The sequence below is a fragment of the Aricia agestis genome, chromosome 2 (assembly GCF_905147365.1).
Source record: "Aricia agestis chromosome 2, ilAriAges1.1, whole genome shotgun sequence".
Classification (NCBI taxonomy): Eukaryota; Metazoa; Arthropoda; class Insecta; order Lepidoptera; family Lycaenidae; genus Aricia; species Aricia agestis.
In genome coordinates this window covers 10765603-10791130 of record NC_056407.1, presented here as the reverse complement: position 1 = coordinate 10791130, position 25528 = coordinate 10765603, and the positions used below count along the sequence as shown (strand labels likewise).

The following is a 25528-nucleotide window of genomic DNA, read 5'->3' as shown; positions in this document are numbered from 1 at the left end:
GTTAAAATGTCCATGGACGAGAAAAATTTTCTTCTTCTCAAATTTTCTTCATATTTATATACTTCATATCGCGAGTTTGATATGTCATGAAGCCATATTCTTTGTTTTTTTCTTGCCTGTTCTTGCTCGATCCTTTCCTCTTCTTCGCACAATAAGGAAATAATAATCGTATCCATTTCGTCGTTCATTTTGCTCAGAGCAGAGGTTGCGTAGATACTGAATATGTTTTTGTAGCGCCGCTGCAGTTCAAGTGCGGTATACCCAAAAATGACGCGTCGAGTCGCGCAGTTCCGCTGCAGTTCAGTTACGCCTAGTGCGGTCTTACCTTTAGATCTATACTATTAGACAATGCTTACACGGCCAGTCTGAGATCAGCTGAGTCCCAGAGACAGAGTTGAAAAAAATATGATAAAGTCAATATTTTTTTTACAAAATATAGGTAGTAGTCCTAATGTCGTTGAAATTAAGGTCGAATTTCGATCATTGGGTGATCTCTAGTATAAATAATAAGGCATGAATTATTAAAAAAAAAAAGGTTTAGGAAACATTAATTCAATTACTTTATAATTTCAAAATATTGTATACTTAAGCATAATAATATTAGCTGATGAGTTAGCAAAAACATGTTAGGAAATACGAAGTGTGCAAATGGCTCATACAATATATAACACTATACTAAGTTTTGTAGAGATCTATACATAGATTGGAATACGACATGAAGATTATCCTTACCATCAATCATCCTCTATTCATACGCGAATACGTTTTTTTTAGTGAAACTAAAACTTTTCCATCGATTTAGCAGTGATTTTGATCAAATCTATGGGTATCCAGTATCCTAGAAAATAGTATGTTCGTTAAGATAGCAGGAAAGTTTCTGTCTTTGATAAAGAAAAAAGTGGTTTTGTTTCTATTGTACTAATAAAAAAATACTAGTGCGTATTCTTTTCCAATCAATATATACTGTCGGCATTTATGATACTACAAAACGATAAGGTACTGCCATACTGCGAATTTTAATCGCACGGATTCTTTCTCGCATTTCTATAACATAATGAATCTTACCTTAAAATTTTTCATCGGCCGTCATTCAATGAACATGCTAGTCATTCAATCAAATAGCAGTTTCAACCGTATGGTTGATTGTCTATAATATTATGTCATCTGACAGTATAGACTTTAGACCAATGGTACAGACCAGGGGTTTCCAATCTTTTTCATCCTGCGGCGCGGCGCAATAACACGTCACAAGATTTTGTCACGGTGCCTTTAAGAGGGCGACTAACCCCAAAAATCAAACATCGTCCTTCTCTCTTCACACTCACGCCTGTCTTTCATATGCCAGGTGAAAAAGAACGACGCGGATTTATCGCCAAATTAGTTTTTTCTCAATAACTCGATAAATATACAACATTTTAAAAATCCGCTTGGTCGATCTCTCAATGATAGAATTTATACAATATGTTAAAATATTAACTTAGTTCAATGCATGGTTATGGCAATAAATGAAAAATTCGTGAAAATTAGATGCATCTTTGTGATTTTTTTCTATCGAGAAAATTTTATGATTGTACGTGTTATTAGACGTGTTTTTGCTCAGATCGAACTCTCGGAAATATAATGTAGTATCTAATTTTAGAAAATGAAACAATTCGGGGCTTATTTTCAGGTATAAAAATGAATTATGAAATCGACACATTAGGGTTAGTCGCCACCTTAACTCTACCTAACTCTAACTCTGATGGTGGATCGACTCACGGCGCCCCTCTTGCCTTTCCACGGCGCACCACGGCGCCGCGGCGCACAGTTTGGGAACCCCTGGTATAGACAATATATATATATAATAGGCCTTTGGGTTACTTTGTTTCGCACTTCGCTATATTGAGGACGTCTATATATTGCGATTCTATTGTTGTTAAGTAGATTTGATGATATTCATGAAACTATTATTTTACTTATCAACCTGATTTTTTTAAGAAAAGTATTTTTTTTATGTTTAAAGCCTCTTTAAGTTTCCGTACTTCTTTTTTGTAATTTACATATTATTACATTTATTTCTCATCATTCTCGAATACATGATGTGGTACAAAAAACACTAATTCATATGTCTTAACTTTAAAGTCGGATTTGAACCGATTTAAACGCTCTATATCTCTTTAATGACTTCCATTTTAATGAGATGTGGCTTCAAAACGTTTTGCATACTTTGTTGTCCTAGAAAACATAGTTTTTTGTGACAAGATGTTCCGACTAGCAGAAAAATATTTTTGCATATAAATAAGATTTTCTGGGTTCAACTATCCATGTTTTAAGGTAGGTTTACTTTAAAAAAAGCATAGTTTGTGCACTGTTTAGTGCTATCATTATTTATTTTACACATTTCTCAGACAAAAGTTAGTGGGTAATTGGAAATTAAATAAACATTATAAAAATATACAAGACTTAAAATTTAGTAATCAATTGACAGTAAGAAACGGATTTCAAAAAACGTATATAATTGCGTCTCCCGTGCTTACACAAAAATAAAACAATAAAAAGAAACTAGACAAACGTCATACGATATTATTCTAGTTACAAAAAATTTACACTAACTGCAAGGAAGTTATATGATTTCATTAATTAATTTAATCCAAGATTTACCCAACTGAACATTCATCAGCTGGCTGACTTTTGATATAATTAAAATTGAGAATTTCCCTGCGACCTATTTTTATTATTTCGCACTATAACAATAAAGCCGTTTGTCCACCGCCACCGTCACCGGGACGTCACCGTCAAAAATTAAATTAAATGACACTTTATGACCTAGGTTCAATTCAAACCGCAACGCGATGCTTGATTTGTACTGAATTGGTAGATTTCAATTGCGTGAGACACACATAAAGTTAATATACTTAGCGGAATAGAGCAACAATCTCGAGCTGTCAAACGAAACCGAAATTGTTTTCATCTGTGTGTAAAAATATGTGTACGTATACACTTACACAAGCATGATTGAACATGATTTCTATGAGATTAAATTGTCAACGTGCGGCACGTGCCGACTGGACGTCAAAAAAAGAGTGCTGCTGTCATGTATCACACGTCTCTTTTTACCACGCAGTGTTACTGATAGTGACATCTCTCTTGCTCAGGCCTTTGTTTCTCTATTCCGCTAGGTATAATAACTTTATGGTTGACGTCGAGCAAAATGTTGTCGGTGACGTCCCGGTGACGGCGGCGGCGGACAAACGGCCTAATTAATCGTACAACTATGAGGGTTAACAATTAGCACGTTGCAGTCGTGGTTGGTTAACCAAAGCTTTGACGCGATTTCACTTTTAATTAATCCGTATGTAAAGTTCAACTAAAGTTTCGGTACACGCTCGAAGTAAGCTACGAGTAGGCAGTTTGCCCAACTAGTAAAAAAATCACTAGTAATGTTATGTTTGCATTTCAGCTTTCGGGTGCCTTCATAATAAGTCGCTAGTAGTGTGGCAGAAACGCGACTTCTATATAAAAAAAGCAGCGCACCAGCCGCTCAACTTTTTTTAGTATCATACAAGTCGCGCTGCTGCCGCACTACTGGATCACTGATCAGCTAGTTCTTGGTTATTCTGATGTTATTCAAAACTATACAGGGTGTAACAAAAATGAGTGATAATACTTTAGGGTGTGTTCCTTGTCTCTACAAGGTTCACTGTAAAAGTAGCAGAGCTGAAAGACGATTTTTTTTCACTTTTGTATGGGCAAGGCAATGTGAGGTGACCCTTTTATTTCTCAAACTGACACTGCGAGTCCAATATTTTTAATTTGCTTCGAGAATTGAGAAGAAATGAATTATTCCTCTTTATTTACCACACTCTTCATTTGACTAAATTGAAATTCAATAAAAGTTAATTAATTTTCAAACAATTTGCAATAACATTTTAAAAGCCACGAATAATGTTATTTCTACTTGAAAAAATGATCATACAGTTATGTATGAAAAGTAATAATTTGAGACTTTTTAACTAAAGGAAGACGTGCCCTTTCCTCCGATTTTCCAACCACGACACGATAACGTATATTATTATAATTTAACTTATAAGTTATAACGTAGTTAGTATATCTCATTATAAATACACTAATTATTTTAGAACGATATGAGATTTGCCGTAACACAATATGTATTGTCTTTCATTTACCATAACTTACACCTAATTTACAGTTCAGGGCCCTGAATCCTGATTCACGTTGCCCAATTCGACTCGGATTCGGAAACTTCATCGCGCGATATGGAGCAATAAACGCTCGCCGCACTAATGCCCGGGCCGCACCTGCGTAGTGGTTCGTGCTTTAAACGATACCATTGGACGATCTGCGTGTATCGTCCAATCACCAATGGTATCGTCTCATAGGTCAAAGCTTCGTACGATAGGCGCATTTGCGGCCGCGGCTTAGATTAGACTAGCGATCGCACGTAAAGTTTCCGATTCCGAGTTGAACGGAAATCGTGAATCAGCCCGCAGATTACAGTATTACCTGCATAAAATCTATTAGGCAATGATTATTGCTTACAAAATAAAAATAAAAAACTTAAATATAAGCTAATAATAAATTATTTTTGATATAATATAATTTTAATTTTTCTTATCGGAACAACAATAACAAAATCGGCTTTGTAGTTTGTGGACTTGTAGCTATTTAAGATACATATTTTTAACATCATAGAAGATATAGACATTCTATTGTAATAGAAACTAGAAAGCAGTGGAAATGAATGAAATAAAATATGCATCATGTATTGCAAATATTATATAATTAGTGGTGGCTTTCCGATCTTTGCCGCAACGCCCGGAAGCGAACGCCGACCGCGACCGAAAAAAAAATGGCGTCGGTCGATGGCTATTGGCGGCCGCTTGCCGCTTGGATCCCATCTTTTAAGGCTTCAACTAATCCATTATCCATCCTAAGATATGTCACTTCATTCAATATTGGTTCCTTTTGACCGAATCAAGAAATTCCGAAACGAAAAAACCCAACCCACCCCACTCCGGATAACTCCGGTCTCCGACCGGCACAGCGCTACGGCGTTGCCAGACTTTGGCGCGGTGTTTACCGCGGTAGTCTCCGAGTGCCATACGTATATTTTTTTTCACCTCGTTTCCGATGGTCCTACTTTCTGGTCCTTAATTTTGACACATTAGTAATTAGTAGAATACAAATTCTGTTTATTTTTCAGTAAGTAAAATTGTCGCCTTTAGTTTATTTATAACGAAAATCCGCTTAAATCCCATGAAGCCATAGGAGCTGAGCGTGACAAAGTAGGAAGAGATATCTAGAGCTTGTTATATAACACACAGAAATAATCTTGTCCCTCAGAACGAGGTGCCTACATAATTCTGCATGCTATAGAAACATGTAACTTATAGGCACATTAAAAGCATGTTACTATTCACATAATATCACTATACTATCATATAATTATCTAATATTCAGTCACATACACCTTAGATTATTTTTGTTCTCAGTAACATTGAACACTTGATTAGTTATTCGTTAGCTATGATTTTATACAAACTCTATAATGATATTTGATTTACTTACATAACGAGTGTAAGAAGGACCTAAAATACTCGTCGACTGTTTGACGACAACAATTTCTTTGTGAGTTGGCAATCCGACCGAAAAATCTTCAGATGTGTCCTCGCTACGAGCGGAAATAATTCCAGTGTCCGTCCTCGGGAGATGGCCCTCATTAACGTTATGGTCACGTTCGTATTTTTACAGTCTGTGCATTTTAGGATACATAACGGATTCATAAAAGTTCAAAATACTTTCATTAAAAATTGAAATGCGGATGACCATACTCGTCGCATTACCTCTGATAGAGCTCAGATTTATTTAAATAAACTATAGTACTTTTTAAAAATAAATTATTTGATTTTGAACTGTCATGAATTAAAAATAATTAACAAAAGTAACATTATCTTTAGGCCATATTAACTAGCTACGAAACTCAATACTACTATCAACACTTGAGTCCCAATTTCTTCTATATTAGTCTTTCCTTATTATGGTTACATATTTTTAACTCCTCTATTTTGGTAAAAATTTCTACATTATGATGTCTACTATTTCATAAGGCTTCTTTATAAACTCCTACGGTTCTGTATTCTGAAAGAAATAAAAACATATATTATGAAGATGCCAAAAAATTTTTTTTAATACATTTGGAAATAGCGTTCAATCTTTTACAAATTACTAAAGTACTGCTACGAATTTTTCGTAGCAGTTTCGTAGGCAATTGGCGTAGCAGAGATAGTTTATTTCAATATGGATTAGCATTTAGCTAGGTTTAATTATTACTTCTATTTAATAATTGTATTAATTACTAGTCGCTTATAGCAAAAAAAACGAACAGGTTTGCAACAAGAACTACCCTATTCCCGAGATTAGAGAGAGAAAAGTATCTACGTACCAAATCAAGTTGATTCAGCGGTTAAAATTGAGAAAAACACATTCGCATTCTTTAACTACCGACGTAGATTTTCACACTTATAGGCCTCACGTCGTCAGTTAAAGGTTAAATAGTATGGATGGGTACTTACGTTTGATTTGTTAACTACACGACGTGTATGGGGCATCCGTTTTTCGTCCGCACGTTGTCCGGGGGCGGCGTAATGACGACGTACGTGTCACGGCTACAAGGCTCCTCGCTGGCGAACAGCGGTGGTGGGGGAATGACGTCATTCCCTAACTCCTCTAAAACCTCCTCCCGTCTCCGCCCGGGCATGTAGTTCATGATGCACGTCACCGCGATCAGGAACAAGAAGAATACGAACACCACGTCAAACATGATTAAAAAGTTTACCATTACTAATTGCATCACGTCAGTAAGCGGATCACATTATGTGATATACGCCTTCGCTTTCATTACGGTATCTGGAACAAAGAAATTAACGATTTATTATTTACTAGATGACCCGTAACTCCGAGAACCGTACAATTTTCCGGGCAAAATATCATGTCTTTTCCCTCTCAAAGTATTTCCATACCAAATTTCAGCGAAATCGTTCAGAGTTCAGCGGTTTGGGCGCAAAGAGGTAGTAGACAGACACACAGACACACTTTCGCACTTATAATATTAGTATGGAAGTATGGATTCTCTGTAGCGACGATGCCGCTTGTCTATGTGCTCTGTGTTAATAACAAAATATAATCGCGATAATAATATATTTCGACTTTAGTGAATCCGCGATTACCAGTACCTACCTTAATATTTTTCAGTAACTATAACTTTTCCGAAGAAATAATAAAAAAAAAAAACATTAATTGAAAATGGAAGTGCCTCTTAATTTGTTGGAAGGAGCCCTTAGCTAAGCATTGTTTGAGGGGCTTCCGATTGATGTTACCTTGTAATATTTCTGCTGATTCAGCACACGAACGTCTACGAACATTTTCATTGCGTAATTTTGCTTATTATGTTCTTTTAATTATAAAACCTTTTTCAGCTTCGCTGTTATCAAGAACTTGTCAAAAGGTTTGTTCAGTGTGTTTTTAAAATTTTGTACAGTACTTTTCGCAAACTATATAATGTGACGAACGTTTTTAACGTTAAACACGAATTTCTACAGGTTCTTTTTATAACCAAATATTTTTGTATCAATCTGTTGCTTTCAAAATATATTTATTTTGCAGCAGAGCATTAGGCTTTTAAAATTGACGACCTCTGTGGCTTAGTTGGTGACGCATTGGTAGCGCAAGCGGGGGGGCCGCCGACGGAATAAAAAGTTTTCAATGTTCCTGGGTCTTGGATGTGTATTGAAATGTATGATATAATAAAAATCTTAAGTATATTATGTATAACATAAAAGTATTAAATATATTTCCGTTGTCTGGTACCCGTAACACAAGTCCTTCAGGTACTTAGCACGGGGCCATCGTCCATAGATATAAAAAAATATATGAAAATATATCCCATCTCAATATTTTACTAAGCAAATATACACTTGATTTAAATGAAAATTCTATTCGCCTAAGTATACTTGGCTGGGAAATTCATGAGACGCCGACTGCTCTCACAGTTAAAAATAATTTGAATAGTCGTAGCTGATTCAGCTGCTAATATCCGTTGAAAACTCGTTTACCTAAAACGACCAACTCGAAACTGGGGCGACTTTTGTTTCATCACACTCTGAAGACTTTTATTAGGTTTCATTTTTAGGACAAAAGTGAGATCCCTGTGAGATTGGTGCCTGGGTTTTAGGACTAAAGTAGTCTAGCTTTGTGACCTTCATAAGCTAAACAAAAAATATCAAACATAGAGATTTTTTGTTGATTATTTTCTTTTACATACTAACGACTGTGCTCTCGGCTTTGTTAGGTAGGTTCTATACATATACTTAGACTAGCGGCCCGCCCCGGCTTCGCACGGGTGGACATTGATTTTTAAATAATTTTTTTTCAATCTTTATTTCTTAGTCAATAGTCATTCAAAACGTAATGAATTAATGAAGCACTATAATATTATCCCATCAATGAAGCGGCACCCGGCTGTCGCATAACTATTATATTATAAATCTATTGTGTCTGCGATTCCCATGATCGAGGTAATAATAATTATTAATATTTACGTGGACTTTCGGGGCGAGCACACCCGCGCGGCGCGCCTTGACGACGCCCAATTCGCAACGTGCAGCAGAAATCGTAATATATTAATTTCGCCATAACATTAAAACCAAACGTCCAATTTTAATCATTCAAAGACCAAATATTATCTACATTAACTGTACTTAGTAATGAAATAATTTATTTTGATAAGAATTAATGCCATGAGTAAAATAAAGGCATTTAAATGTAGTCCAAAAACATTTCAAGATTTTTTAATAAAAAAATGGTTATTGTGCCTCATTCAACATAGATAGGTATAGTGTGTTGCGGACTTTTTTGTAGATATTTAAAAGATCTACAATTACTTAGAACATTTTATGGTTCTATCTTTTATAGTTTAGGCAGCGTACGCGAAAAAAGTAACATTTCTGGTTGATTTTTTACACCTTGCGTCCGAAAATCCCAAATATCTTACGGAAATCTATTTTTTTCCAAAATAAAATTTAGCCTATGTTCAGCAGAATTAATGTAGAATTCCAATAGTTAAAGAATCTTTCAAATCGGTCCAGTAGTTTCGGAGCCTATTTAAGACAAAAAACAATCAAATCTTTCCTCTTTATAATAGTAGTGTAGAAGACGAACTTTAGATTTGTTCACTTGGGAATATTAGCAATATTCTTGAAAAATAATGTAGTTTCACAATCCATACTATTATATTGAAAATGCGAATGTCTGTCTGACACTTTGTTAGTTATTGAGCCGCTAAAACAATGATAATGAAATTTGACACGGAAAAATTTCAAAGATCTATGAAAAGTGTACTGTGTATAGTAATAATTTCCGTATTACAAATGTTTGTACATCAAAATTGCGGATAACATTTAACTTTATTAATACTTCGATCGAAGATTCTTGGAAATCTTTCGTTGTCGCGATCACCGGTGCTCTGGGGCTTGACGGGTTAATAATATATTAAATCAAAGCTTAAACGAGGACGACGAGTGTGAAACACATCATGTTTTGTTGTATGAAACATTAAAGTCCATTTATAGCGATTCCCGAAACGGTTTTGTCGAGTCACGGACGGTCTGTAGATTGTGATAAATGGCCGGACTAAAGCGATAGGCGTAGTCGTTAACTCAAATTTGTATAAACTTTCCATCCTAGACAGGGGCAGGGCGGTTTGGTCGAACCTCGCTACAATTTAACACAAGTTTTGGCGTTTCATGATTTTACATTGGACGGATATTATATTTGTGAAGGGCCGGATCAAATTTTGTGATAACAAGATTACTTTGATACTGTGAAAAAGCAAAGTTTTTATGTGAGTTTGTTGTGGTGTTTTGGGTTCGCTCGTTCACGTGTAACTTTTTTATTTCACAGTATGTCATTGGTTTGTTAAAAGTATTTGTTTTACTTTCCAAAAGGCACGTGGGTGTAACAAACCGCAGTTACAAAATGTAAACACTTAATCTTTGTGGACTCGGAAAATGTTTATAATAATAATATTTTTTGTAACTAGTGATTATTATTATAATGTCATGGTATCGTCGAATATACGTCTTTAAAGTGGGATGAGGTGCGATAGGGCGCTTTTTCTGTCATCCGTGTAATCAGCCCATAATGTTAATATACCTAGCGGAATAGAGCAACAATCTCGAGCTGTCAAACGAAACCAAAATTGGTTTCATGTGTGTAAAAATATGTGTACGTATACACGTACACAAGCATGATTGAACATGATTTCTATGAGATTAAATTGTCAACGTGCGGTACGTGCCGACTGGACGTCAAAAAAGAGTGCTGCTGTCATGTATCGCACGTCTCTTTTTACCACGCAGTGTTACTGATAGTGACATCTCTCTTGCTCAGGCCTTTGTTTCTCTATTCCGCTAGGTATTAACTTTATGAATCAGCCGCGCATGTATGTCGTACTCCTGGCCGCGCGCGTGTTTCCAGCTTGACAGGAAAAGCGCCTTCACAAAACCCAAGTATATTATTACGATTTTAATATTATGCTTATCTAACTATTTCTATGTTAGTGTAAATTCTTAAGATACTTAGGTAGTAATAATATGTAGCGGGGTAAGGGTCATTTGCCCCATCAATATTAAATGGTAACCCGAGCATAATCTATGTTGCTTTCGTGCAACGTTGTAGGTATTTTTAGATGAGACTGAGACTTGCGTAATTTGGTCGGGGTACGTCAAGCCCAGCCTGCAGATCATGAATAAACACGGATCTGACATAACACGACCAAATAATATTGTAGGTTCTAATCTGTGTGCGAATCAATTTCTCTGATGGTACGAGAGAGGCAGGCGAATGGAATATTATGTGGGTGGATGTACAACTTGAGGCAACAAGTTTCGGAATGTGTTTCACCTTAGGGAAGGACCTAAGATCGAAATAAATTAATTAATTTAGAAGTTTCGCTGAAGGTAAGATTAATCTGCATACGTATTATTCTAAGCTCTCCTCTTCTCGGAACTATTTTATGATCTATTTAATTCATGTCTAGAATTTAAGAACTTTAGATTAATTTAATTTCAGACTAAATATTTTAGGTTTCTACTGCTATATTTAAATCACTAGATGTCCCGCGCGGCTTCGGCCGCGTAAATTAGGAATTTACAGAAACCGTACATTTTCCCATAAAAAATAGCTTATGTCCCTACTCCCTTCACTTGGTTTACTCTATATCTGTGCTTAATATTGCCATAAAAATTGCTCCAGTAGTTGGTAATTTCTTATATTTCCTCCGTTTTTACCACATTTTCCTGAGTTTCTTCGGTCGTATTAGTCTAAGCGTGATAATATTTAGCCTATAGTCTTACTTGATAAATGAGCTATCTAACACTGAAATAAGTTTTTAAATCGGACCTGTAGTCAACGCGTTCAAGCAAACATAAACATACATAATATTAGGTAGGTATAGATTTTTTTTAATAATCGCTTGACATACTTGAATCTCGATCTAAAAGACTATGAAAAGTACCAATAACAGGGTCATTATAGGCTCATAAGTCATAACCATGGGACGATGCATGGTATAATAATATGGTAGTGATGATGATGATGATGATGAATGTAATTTGCATAGTAGCATATGCCTTCCGTTCTTAAAACAACGCCGAAACTCCAAAACTTGTATCTATAAAGGATCAGAAGTTCTCTCAGCACCTTCCGAACCACGGTATACCAGGTATACCTCGGTGCAAAATCTTACTTGTTGGTAGCATATGCTTAGAATACTTTTCACGAAACCGAAGTCACCACATGTTTCCCTATAAATTTTGAGGAGTTCCCTCGATTACTTATGGATCCTTCATCAGATCACCACTTTTGTGAATAAAATACCAAATTGGGGTGATACCCTATATACCAAAAGAAAAATTTTGAAAATCAGTTAGCAAACGGCGGAGTAATCATTGAACATAAGAAAACGAACAAAACACCTCCCCTAATTTGAAAGTCGGTTAAAATTGTAGCCTATGTGTTATTCTGATGTATAAGCTATATTATTGTAAAGTTTCATTAAAATCCGTTCAGTAGTTTTTGCGTGAAAGAGTAACAAACATCCATAAATCCACACATCCATACATCTATACATCCAAACAAACTTTCGCCTTTATAATATTAGTAGGATATAGGGGCACTATGTCAACTATGTCTGTCGGATCAAAATATTTTCAAAACAACGTAACGAAAATTCTATAATATTATGTTTTAATCATGTCGTTAAATGCCTTAACAAAAAGTTCTGTAACTTTGTCTAACAACGAAAACAATAATACACAATAGACAGTTTAATACTGTCTATTATGTATTATTGTTTTCGTTACATTCCGTTTATTTATTGTTTAAAATTTGTTGAGTCTAGGCAAATTTTGGAAATTCGTTAACAAATTAAAGTTAAATGGGGTAGTTACTTGACAAGCTACTGTTATTGCGCTAAAATTCTAGAATTGAATAATGTTTTTCGTTTGTATTATTTGTATTAGTTGTGTTTTAACCGTCACATGAATTCATATGTAGATTTATAGGTCGTGACTCGTGGTAAAGGACACAAAGAGCTTGTAAAACATCAGAGACGTAGTCAGACTCTCTAGTCTTCGCTAAGTAAACCCACGATAGGTAATTTACTAGCACATTTACAAATTACTTTTATAGGTTGTGGTGTGGTATGTATGTGTCAGGCTGCCAAGCTGAAGTGGGATTGGGCGGGTCACGTTGGCCGTATGCATTCCGACCGCTGGGCAAGGATCGCAACAGAGTGGGCACCTGAAGGCGGACGCCGCTGCCGAGGCCGGCCTAGAAAATGATGGCGTGATGAGCTGGAGGCATTCCAGCCAGGCTGGTCAGCGGTGGCGCAGGAGAGAGACAAATGGAAGTCTTTGGGGGAGGCCTTTGCCCAGCAGTGGGACAGTTGAGGCTTATAATAATAATAATAATAATTTTATAGGTTGAAGCCTGAAATAAAAATATTTTATTAATTTTATTTAATGATAAAGATTAACACAAAGAACTAACAATTTATAACATTTCAGATTTGAAACAGAAGGCTCAATCTTTTTATTCATTTATGAGCTATGACGCCACAGATAGACACACATATACGTCATATTATAACATAATATTAATTAACACAAAACTCTGTTTGCGTCGAAGGTTACAAATATTTTCTTTAGAAATAATATTTGGTAAACGTAAAAAAATAATTATAAGTTTTTCAAGAGGGTGAAACCGTTGCAAACAGGAAAATAAAAAAAACCGGCCAAGTGCGAGTTGGACTCGCCCATGAAGGGTTCCGCAGCCGCAGTAAGGTTTATTTTTATGAAATTATGAGGTTTTTGATTTATTTTTATATCTCAGTTGATTTAATGACAGTTAATTTAAGGTTTACCATTTAAGACGTATAAAAAAAAACTACTAAGTACTTAGATCTCGTTCAAACCAATTTTCGTTGGTAGTTTTTATAGTAATGTAGATCATATATTTTTTTTAGACTTATCATGAGAAGTTAGAGGGGGGGGGGGAGACATATTTTACCACTTTGGAAGAGTCTCTCTCGCAAACTATTCAGGTTAGAAAAAAATTATATAGGAAACTTCAATATGACTTTTGATGACCTGTCCATAGATACCCACACGCATAGGTTAGATGAAAAAAAAATTGTTTCAGTTGTACCTATGGGGACCCTTAAAATTTTAATATTTTTTCCATTTTTGTATCAAAAGCTTAATGCGGTTCACAGACTACATCTACTTACCAAGTTTCAATAGTATAGCTCTTATAGTTTCGGAGAAAAGTGGCTGTGACATACGACAGACAGACAGACAGACATGACGAATCTATAAGGGTTCCGTTTTTTGCCATTTGGCTACGGAACCCTAAAAAATAAGTGAGCTGGGTAATTCATCACGTGCGGGGAATACAAATGAAATCGCGCAAGACTTAATCCGCAGATTGGAGGTTTACTGGCGGGGGGAGATGTTTGTCAACTTACAAAAAGTGCCGAAAATCAGTGCCACGATTCTTTTGATGAAATACGAATTCGTTCCGTGTTCGGTCCAGTCCTTTTCCTATCTACTATCCATATCCAGACTTTCATTTAAATATTATAAATGCCGAATGCGAAAGTGTATCTGTCTGTCTGTTTCCTCTTCATGCTCAAACAACTGAACCAATCTTGCTGAAATTAGGTATGGAAATACTTTGATATCGGGATAAGTATCGGCATATATTTTTGCAAAAAAATGGAACCTACGGGTTCCTTTTTTCGAAAAATGGTAAGATATACGAATTTAGGTGCAACGGAGTTGCGGGCGATATCTAGTTAAATATATAATGGACTTATCACTAAGGGCATAATATTATGTTAAATCAGCAACATAGAAATTTGATGAGATTCTCTAGGCTCTAGAGACTATTCATGTTGAATTATATTCATATAAGTCAACATTATCACAATAGAATGTCGATGAACAAATTAATTATTAAATATAGTTTCTTAGCGCTTGTATGTTAATTGTCGGCTGCGCTGTGGCTGCGCCTGAAAAATATTATGTTTTTCGATATCCGATTATACGCATTGGCACTTCAAACATTTTTGTTGAATTTATCAGTTTTAAAACTTTTTGTTCACAATCAAAACTTTTTTTATTTTTTATTATGAAATTTGGGGCAGTCCATGGGCTATTCGCCCATATCCTTTTTTGCTATCGTTGACTGAAACTTGCTAGTTAATTGTTGCATATACAAAATAATTTCACCGTATTCTTGTCGCTAACAAATTATACAATATTTTAACATTTCCATTAAAATATACCATCGCGAGCGTCTGCTCTTTGATCCAATTGATTTGGGCCCTCCATTTTGAATGCGTCATACTGAGTGGTATACATTTAATCCATCCATTATGTGCGGAAAGCTCTTTAAACACAAGATTTTATTTTTCGCAGATAACAGAGACATAATATCTGTAATGTTTGTGAATCCTTTTTTATTTCTTTTCTTAAGAAATAAAAAGGCAGCGTTGTAAAAAAATAAAAATGTACTTACATAAATATATTTCGGAAGCGCCATAAGAATTTAAAGCGAAACGTTATGTGAATTATATTATTAATTCCATAAAAAGGCACATTTTATCAATCTTGGATAATAATAGCTTCGTTGACACAGCTGTCGAATGTAAGGGTCAATACATACCGCAACGCGACGCATAGATGCATTTCTAAATTTGTATGGATTTGACAGACTTGCATGACGTAAATCAAAGCAAATATTAATATTAAGTAATGTTAACCAGGATACAGTCATTGCTGTTTGCTAGTGTACAAAACGTGAGTTTTGTACACTAGCAATTTATAGCAATGACTGTATCCCGGTTAGCATTACTTAATATTAATATTTGCTTTAGTGTACGTTAGATAGGAAGAAAATCAACATTTCAGGAATTACAAATATGGTACAAATACGTGCCGAGTACGGAAACGAGCGTGTTACCTCGTATCTAGATCAGCCGGGCTGGTACGGACGGGCCCAAATCGTTGATCGTTTAAATTCGCCCGTAGTGGCTTCTGTGTCCAATATTTGATTTGCGTTTCATTACAAAAATAAATATTTGGTTATTTGTATGTTTGTTTATTCCTTGGACGCTAGCCGTTTTTTACGGTTCCGTACCCAAAGGGTAAAAACGGGACCCTATTACTAAGACATCGATATCTGTCCGTCTATCTATCTCCAGACTGTAACTCAAGAACGGTAATAGCTAGAGAGTTGAAATTGTCAAAGTTGCCGCTATAACAACGAATACTAAAAACAAAATAAATTTAATATTTAAGGGGTGCTCCCATACAACAATCTTTTTTTTTTTAAATTTTTTGCTTGGTACCAATGATGACAATATAGGTAGCCACCTGAAATGTTCACATTTTCCTATTTTTACGGTACGGAACCCTTCGTGCGCGAGTCCAACTCGCACTTGGCCGATTTTTAGATTTTATGAGCTCGATCTATGTTTGCTCAACCTGAATATGATCATGTAGAGGTTTAATGCCTTTAGTCAAAGTTTGAGCATAAGTCATACTACCTTAAATCGTTGCCAGTGATTATCCTATTATTTTCAACTTAGATTTTTGCATGAAAATAACCGAAATGAACACGATTTTCTTAATGAACTCTCAATACATATTAATTATCCAAAAATTCGGTGTCTAATCTTTTCTTAGATAATAATTGTACTCTTATAATTATATTATACCTAAATAGCTTAATACCATTTTATAGGTAGGCGAGACCTATTTTCATACATGTAAACGTATGAGCGTAATTGTATCCTGTGAAAATATTTGCGGAGATGTTCAGTACAATAATAAGAGCATAATATTAAAAGGTCGAATGTTTTATTCTCATTGTTACTGCTAATTCCAATGAAAAATTATGTATTATAGAACGTAATAAAATCCGTTCTTCCCGCGAACGCGAACCCAATATTTTAGATTACTTTTTAAAAAATTTCTTTAAGAGGTAAAGTTACGTTTGTGAAATCTTAGCTATAATAATTAAATTTGAGCTCAAAACGCCGAAAGCTGGTGTTACTAACGAGCGAACCGAGTTACCATCGTGTTGCCGACTGTTTACCTGGAAGAATTTCCATAATAATGTGCTCGCAGTCTTACAATAGCAGCCATGTTTTATTGTATTTTAAAACTCTCTTCCGCGGCAAAGACAGTTCACGCTCAAGTTACTTTGTTTAAGATACCCAGGAGCGATGTTAAACAGACAAAAATATACATTTTCTGACTCCTCTTAATACAGAAAAATTTCCCCCTAATTATAATAAAAGCTTTCCCAGAGAATTCTTTATTCCTGATTATTGGAGTAGATATTTAAATATAAGATTTTTTTACTGGTTTAAGTTTGTGTAAAACTGGAAACTTTAGAATTCAAAGCTAAATGCTACGATTATTACGTATCGAAACGATATACATTGAAAACCTTATTTATACAAAAAGAAAAGTTATCCTTTTTTAAAAGCTTTTATTTAACTTGCTATGTATGTATGTTCGGGTGAAATTTTGGAACTCAATTTTGAAGTAGATATATTTAACCGATTAAGCTGAAATTTTGCATACATGTTTAGTTTGGATGACAATGCATGATATGGTATGTGACATCACTTTAAATCTAATATGGCCGACCATCCAAAATTGCGAAATAGTTATTTTCTATCCAGTCCTACAATATGGATATTAAATGTTGAGAGTAACTCGAAAACGAATGTAACATGTCATTCTACATCTCATATGGCGGCTCATCCAAGATACGGGAATAGTTATTTTTAATGAACACTCGCAACATCAGAAAAGCTGCAGGTGCGTTGCCGTAATTAAATAAAAGCTTTTTTTCGAAAAGTTTTTTTGATAATAATTTATTTATGAATATTTCTTTAGCTTAATTATTATGGTTTATTTATAGTATTTACCATAATATACAATAGTTACGTACAGTAACAATCTGTTAGATATCAATGATTAATGAGGTTATAGATGGCCGGCTGGTGTTAATTGTATTAGTTCAGAATTTATGACCCCACCGACCACCTGTCTCCTGCACCGGTCATTATAAATTATTTATATTAAGCGTTTATAATAATGTATAAGTCCCAAAATAAAATTCGCGGTGTTTTATAGCATTTATGGCGTTGCATGCAATTTTGTTCTCTGTAGATTTTCCCGATAAAAATTACCCTAAGCTATCCATACATATCCTAGCCTATCCATACGAAATTTTTAACAAGCTTTTATAACAAGCTTGGGCCGTATTGTAAATATTATGTATGTAACGGTATATTTGAGCATATCCAGTGGCCTAGTTATAATTCGAAACTTTGCATACGTAAGAGCCATGCAATATTTTGTTAATTTTTTTTTAAACAAATAACGTTTTTTTTGTGATAACAGACAGACTAAAAATTTACATTAAGGGCCTGTTTCACCACTTCCTGATAAGTGCCATAGGCTATCCACAACTTATCTGACAGATTCTCCATACTCTATCTGTCGAGTTAAGTTGTGGATAGCCTATCTGGCACTTATCAGGAAGTGGTGAAACAGCCCCTTAGTCATGTGAAAATATACATGGATGTAGAACACAAACTAATAATTTTACTTGATAAATAATTTTGAGTACTTTTAGCAAACTTACACGACCGGACATTAATTGTCACGTCTACCCTTGATCAAGGCAGCTGGAAATTAACGGAAAAGTCGGGAAAAATTCTCCGCGACAAATGCATAGCTTTGATATTTTATAGTTTTCAGATGATTATATTTATTTGTTTTCACGTTCAAGTATAATTTACTATCTATTTAGATTTTGGGCTTAACCTGGGTTTGCTTTTATAAATATATTTTTTATGCTACAATGAAAAGAAAATTGTAGGTTGACCACATTAATTAGACTCTGCTCAGCAGTGTCAAAGCAGCAAGAAAAGCCATGAGAATTCATCGCTTTTCTTCACAACTCCAAAGAACAAAAGCTTATAAAGCCATTCATAAAGTTGATTGTTTTTAAATTGCATTTTCTTGTTATCAACTTTTCTTTTGCCGAAACGTTTCAAGTGAACTTAGGGGTGGGTTTTTAATTATATTTTCTCGTATGAGAAATTGTGTACTGTGTATTTACCTTAAGCAACAAAACAAATCACAATCCATGAATGTCGGCGAAGTTGTTGTCGTGTGTCGGCGTGTCGGCGAGTGTCGGCGTTTGTCGGCCGGTGCGACGGCAAGACGGTGTCGCCGGCCGGCGTCGCGTGGCAGACTGCCGGCCAGACCCCGCGCCCACACTCCGTAACCATACTTCACGAAAATAGCGGACATAAAACCGTTTAATATTCAATTTTCTCGCCCTAGGCTCTCCGACTCGTAAAATTTTATTGTATTCTTTTAAGTCCATAATTGTTTATGAATTTCGCTCCAATATTATGTCTAAAATTTTATTAATCGGTTTTCGTAGAGCTCAAATTATCGAGAAACTTTTACGACGTTCATTGAAGTGGAGTGAACGCTTTATAAATACTGGGAGAAATATTTAATAAAGTGCCTATATCTCATATTCAGAATATTACATTATGAAATTATAATGTAATATTCTGAAGATAAAACATATTCTCTACCTACCTTAGATATCTTATAATATAACAGCTCTTTGCTTCTTTTTTTGCTATATTTATTTTAGACTTAATTAATAACCTGTTATAATTTTGCAAAAAGAGTTTTCAATTTAAAATAACGTTCTGTATAAAAATAAACGCAGCAATATTTTTCCCGTGGAAACACCAAAAAATGGTCACCCCAACCCCGCTATCACCCCAGCTGTTGTGATTTACGAATACCGTGGCATTTTCAGTATTTGACTCGCCAAACGACAAACACAATTAATGTACTTTTCTCCCCGCGAAAATACCGTAGACGACACAGTCGGTCACAATTGTAAAAAGTTCGGAGTAACAATCATTCGCGCTCCGAGAGTTTCGCCTTTGATGGTTTCTCGAAAGCAATTCATTAGCTAGCCGAACAACTCGTGAAATATCATGGCAATGAAAATTTGATGAAGCAAGTTCCAGCAATAAAACTAAAATAGTTTTTACTTTACAACTCCTAAACTGTAACAATAAAGTCTTTATAACTTTTAAACATTAACTTTTAGACAACCTATAAGTATATTTTATTGATATTTATGGCTAATGTTTGTGGATGTTTCACAACGTTTTCGATTCACGAAGTCGGGTTTAATATCCGCTGCGATTGCCTTCGACGCCAATTACTCACATCAGATGGATGCAGTCGCATATGTCAGCAAGTGTGTTATACAATGTATCGATGATATAGTTTGTGTAATACTAAACTTTGATTGAACAGACTTAAACCTCGACGCTATAATTTTAGTTCTTTACTAATAAAATTAAATTAAGAAATTTAAAAAACCCCCGCCAAACAACTTTAAAAGTAATGAAATAATATTTACTGCCTTTAAGTTAATAATTCCTAACTTGGGTAAAGTCGCCAAGTCGTTGATTATCTCCATTCGGTTCGCTGTGAATCCTTAAACTATAATGTTATGTGAAATCTCAAATCATACATCTATATCAGCGGTCCCCCGACACACCTTGACAACAATTATGGACTAAAATATTACTTTACACAAGTTAGGAATTATTTGAACTTAAAGGCAGTAAATATTATTTCATTCCTTTTAAAGTTGTTTGGCGGGGTTTTTTAAATTTCTTAACTTAATTTTATTTCATACTTTTTAAACTTGTGTTGGTTATAGTGCTGAATAATTCCTATCAACATAATCATATTCTCATGATCAATGTCATTTTCGATGTGGCCGTTAATATGAGACCAAACATGAAACCTCCACTTTGGGTTCATACGAAGCTCGGTTCCTATAGAATCCAGGTGATTCTGTAGCAGCAGCATGTAAATATTTACAGTCTATCTACTTCTTACTGGTTGCACAGTTAAAATGAGCCCAAACACGAAACCTCTGCTCTAAGTTGGCGAGGAGTTGGATATCCTATTGATTACCAGGTGATGCTGCAGCACCAGGTCAACTTTCCATTAATATGTGTATACGTATATTATATATTCACAAATGTCACGAATTAGAATGAAATATACCCATCAAACGACTACAAGTTGCTAACGGCCTTTCATGAACCAGATAAACCCTGATTGTCCAGCACTGAGCAGGCTGATAATGATGAATTATAGGTAAGAACACTCTCGATCATGTCAGCTTTAAAACAAAAGGAACTAGATCAAAATCGGTCTATCCGTTTGGATGCTTTTTTACCGTGGGAGAGCCATGTTTCGGCACGAATGGGCCGGCTCGACCAGAGAAATACCACGCGCTCATAGAAAACCGGCGTGAAACAGCGCTTGCACTGTGTTTCGCCAAGTTTACCGGAGGCCCAATCCCGTACCCTATTCCCTTACCCTACCCTCCCCCGCCCTATTACCGCCAGCCCATTTGTGCCGAAGCATGGCTCTCCCGCGGTAAAAAATTATTTATTCGCTATAAGTACTTATAGAAAACGAGTTCAAAGAAGACAATGAAAGGAACAAGTTAAAAAATTATTATTTTTTAACAAAAAATTGAACCCGACTTCTAAGGAAAAAACAATATTCTTAAAATGACCTAAAAGTATGAAATAATTCTTATTCTTCATTAGTGCCTTTTTCAAAATTCGACTAAATCTCAAGGAATTCTGTACTCAATTTTCATTCTTTTGAAGTCGGTACCAGCCCAGAACTGAGATACTTGACATAGAACTTACCAGTACCGACTTCAAAAGAATGAAAATTGAGTACAGATTTCCTTGAGATTAGTATTAGTTTAGTATTCCTTGAGAGTAGTTAGTTATCTTCAAGATAAGGCTTTATGCGTAGATAACCACTACAAATATTAACTATCCATAACATTATATTACTACAGAAGAGATTACTGTAAGCGAAATGGTGGTAAATCCTTGCAGTTATCTAAGCGATGCTGCAATTTCCAAGCTTTTATCTTTAAAGGTTCAGGAGTTCTGTTCAGTGCCTTTGGACCAAGAGACACCTTCGTATGAAATTTCTCTTATTCGTAACATATGCTTAAGTTACTAGAAACAACATTTTACCCACTTTGAGTGTTTTGATAAATTTCAAGGATTTCCCTTAATTTCTCATCAGCTTATCGCTCACCGCGTAATTGTTATACAAAATTAAGATTATATCCTATACAACAACACAAGAAAAAATCGGTCCACAAACAGCGAAGTAATCATCAAAAACATCTGCTTCGATGCAAAATATCACGAAAATTCCAATAATTGGGTTATAATGTGATGACACATGGTATGATTATGGTTGTGATGATAATGATCAATCAATCAATTGATGTGTTGGCTTATGCTTTCAGTTCTTTAAGCAACGTCGAAATCCCCGAACCTGTATCTATAAGGATTCAAAAGTTCTGTTCGGTACCTTCGGATCCAGGGTATAACCTGGTGCAAAATCTTACTTTTTGGTAGCATTTACCTCAAATGCTTCTCAAAAAATCGAAATCATTATATGTTTCCATACAAATTTCAAGAAGTTCCCTCGATTCCTCATGGATCTCATCATCAGATCGCCATTTTTGTGAACATGGTACCAACCTCGGATTCAACCCTGTACAACAACAAAAGAATCATGACAATTAGTCCACAAACGGCCAAGTTATGGTTGAACATACAAAAAAAAATATAAACAGACGAACATATGACCTCCTCCTTTTGGAAGTCGGTTAAAAATCATGACACGTAATGAGGGCAAAAATCCTCCCTCATCACGCACATATAGAGGCTTGCCTGACTCAGTTCCGGCCAAAAAAATTGTTTTGCGTATTTTTTCCTGAAAGGTAAAGAAATTTTCTATTGAATAGTGAATATACTTTAGGCAAACCAGTGCACATGGTGAACTTAATATAACATGATAATATTATATGGTATAAATCTTTCGAAATAACAAATTAAGTATCTGTTACAGAGTTGGAAGGATTGATTGGCTATTGAAGTGAACTTCGAGCAATCCACTTTATGAACTATAGGAAAAGTTGGTCGCTCGCATGTTATTTTGTTACTAACTTCGGTGCGGTCGTGTCGTCTATTATTATGCCTCCATCGGAAATAGGATTAACCGACCTACCGTTTACCCAGCCTTTATATTGCAGATTAGTACTTACTCTTAATAATTATATTTCTGTACATCTATTCTTGACCACAAGTTTTGCTAAGAAAATAGTTAAGATTATGAATAGCAAATACTACCAAACATGGGTAAAAACTATAGAAATAATGCCGTCGGTCGTACGTCAGTCGTCATATTATTATCAAAGACTTCTATTTAAACGATGATTATTATAGGTTCTATCATTAAACAATAAGTTCATTTAATACATCAAGAGTCAAGACCATGACTGTAGACATAAAAAATAAGATTAAGAGGATACACCAGGGGCTAGAGAAATGAAAAAAAGTACGTGTAATACCTATAGCTGTCACCCTTATCTCAAGCCTATACCGCAGAACGCGATAGAGACAACTGCAGAAAATCAACGATTCGTTATCCCCTTATTCCTTCTCCAAAACTTAACCGATTTTAGTTCTTTTTTCATTAAAGATTAAAGAAAGGCTTGAGCTGTGTTCCTATGTTTTTTTTTTGTATAATCTAGCCAAATCTGTTTTCTGGGTGTTTGAACACAGCGGAAAATCTGGGCATTTTTTTGGGTTTTTGAACGTTCATTTAAAAATCAAATTATGAAAAAAATATAACATAGGGACATCGTATTTGTGGTCATAGATATTCAGGAAAAAAATATAACTCTACTAGCATTATCCAGGGAGGAAACAGGGGACAACGTTTGTATGGAAAAAAGGGCGGTGTGGACTCCTCTTAAGCTTGCCTCACTCACCTCAGCTAATCTTAATATTTTAAATCTAAAATATAAACGTATTTTTCTTGCTTAATAGAAAAATCTTGCAAGTCATCTCAATTGGGAAATGAGTTTAACAATTATATTTTCCGCCCTCCCCTTAAAACTCTTCCGTGACTGATGATCCTCCGACGCGGAAACTTTCCTTTTTAGGTAGAGCTGATATTTCACACTTTCGCATTTATAATATTATAAGTAAATGACAATTACTAAGGATTGTGATCTGACAGTATTTAGAGTCCCAAAACATCTTTCAGATAGAATTTAAATTCGACTGCCGCGATATCAAATGTAAGCGACATATAATGTTCTTGCATCTATTCTCAGCAACACAAAATATCACGACCTAAATAAAGACCAAAGCAACAAGTCTGAGGAGATATTGGATTTAGTACTCCTTTTACGTGATTTTGAATACAATTTGGTTTGCATATTGGACTAAAACAATGGTATATTTTATATTTTGAAAACATTTGTATAGGTTGGGAATGTTAGAATATTAAATGATACTGAAGGTACAAAATGTGATGGGCACTTTTCAGATAGTTATGTAAATGAGTAAAGTGAAAAAAATTATTATGAAACCTTGATGCAATTTTTCTACATAATATTTTGATCTAAATAATATTCGATTCTTACGCTTATAAATTCTTTTACTTTTACTAATAAAAACAAAATAACTACAGAAGTATAAGCAAGGGCGTCGCCAAGGGGGGGCAGGGAGGGGCAGCTGCCCCCCCCTAGAGATTCTAAAAAGTTGCCAAATATAATGCAAACAACGACCACTATAATATTAAAATCTGGTAAAAGATGTAAGGCTCGTAGTAGAAGTGAAAAGCTTTATGTGCTGTCGAATTTACCAACAATTCATACATTCTTTTCTCATTCATAGAGAATGAGAAAAGTATGAATTGTAGTAGGTAAAGTCAACTTGCCCCCCCCTGCGCCATCGGCTGGCGACGCCCTTGAGTATAAATACACAATGTAACATAATATTCCTTGTCTGTCAAGCCTATTTTATAACGGACGTATTACCATGACATCTGGTTGGCAGTGTCGATATTTTTAATCAGACAAAGGCAAAATTTTCAAAATTTAAAATAATCTGTAGGTAGATATAATTATTATTTTTAACAAAAAATTAAAACCAACTTCCAAGGTAAAAAAAATAATAACTATTTCTGTATATACTACAGTCTTCATTATTTGAAGTCGGTACCTTTGGACCAAGAGACACCTTCGTATGAACTTTCTCCTATTCGTAACATATTTTTAAGTTACTAGAAACAACATTTTAACCACTATGAGTTTTTTGATAAATTTCAAGGGTTTCCCTCGTTTGCTCATAGATCCCATCATCAGCTCACCACTTTCGTAATTATTATACAAAATCAAGATTACATCCTATACAACAACACAAGAATTTTGAAAATCGGTTCACAAACAGCGAAATAATCATCAAAAACATCTGCTTCGATGCAAAATACGAGTATCACGAAAAGCATCAATAATAATTGGGTCATAATGTGATGACCCACGGCATAATTATGATTTTGATGATGATGATCAAATAAATTGATGTGTTGGCTTATGCTTTCAGTTGTTTAAACAACGTCGAAATCCCCGAATCTGTATCTAATAAGGATTCAAAAGTTCTGTTGGGTACCTTCAGATCCAGGGTATAACCTGGTACGAAATCTTACTTTTTGGTAGCATTAACCTCGAATGCTTCAGAAAAAATCAAAATTACTATATGTTTCCATACAAATTTCAAGGATTCCCCTCGATTCCTCCAGGATCTCATCATCAGATCACCACTTTTGTGAACATGGTACCAAATTCGAGTTAAACCCTATATGTCAATTGTGAGCTATTCCTATCTCTAGTAGGACAAAACCAGAGATAGATCAAATATTGGGAACGGCCG

General features: G+C 35.0%; 1 long non-coding RNA gene across 1 annotated transcript; it reads left to right on the top strand.

The window, feature by feature from the left end:
* Positions 1-456: 456 nt before the first annotated feature.
* LOC121739734 lies at positions 457-25317 on the top strand. Its single transcript, XR_006037487.1, has 3 exons — positions 457-468; positions 14386-14395; positions 25202-25317. It is a non-coding gene; the product is annotated as an uncharacterized LOC121739734 (long non-coding RNA).
* The last annotated feature ends 211 nt before the right edge of the window (positions 25318-25528 follow it).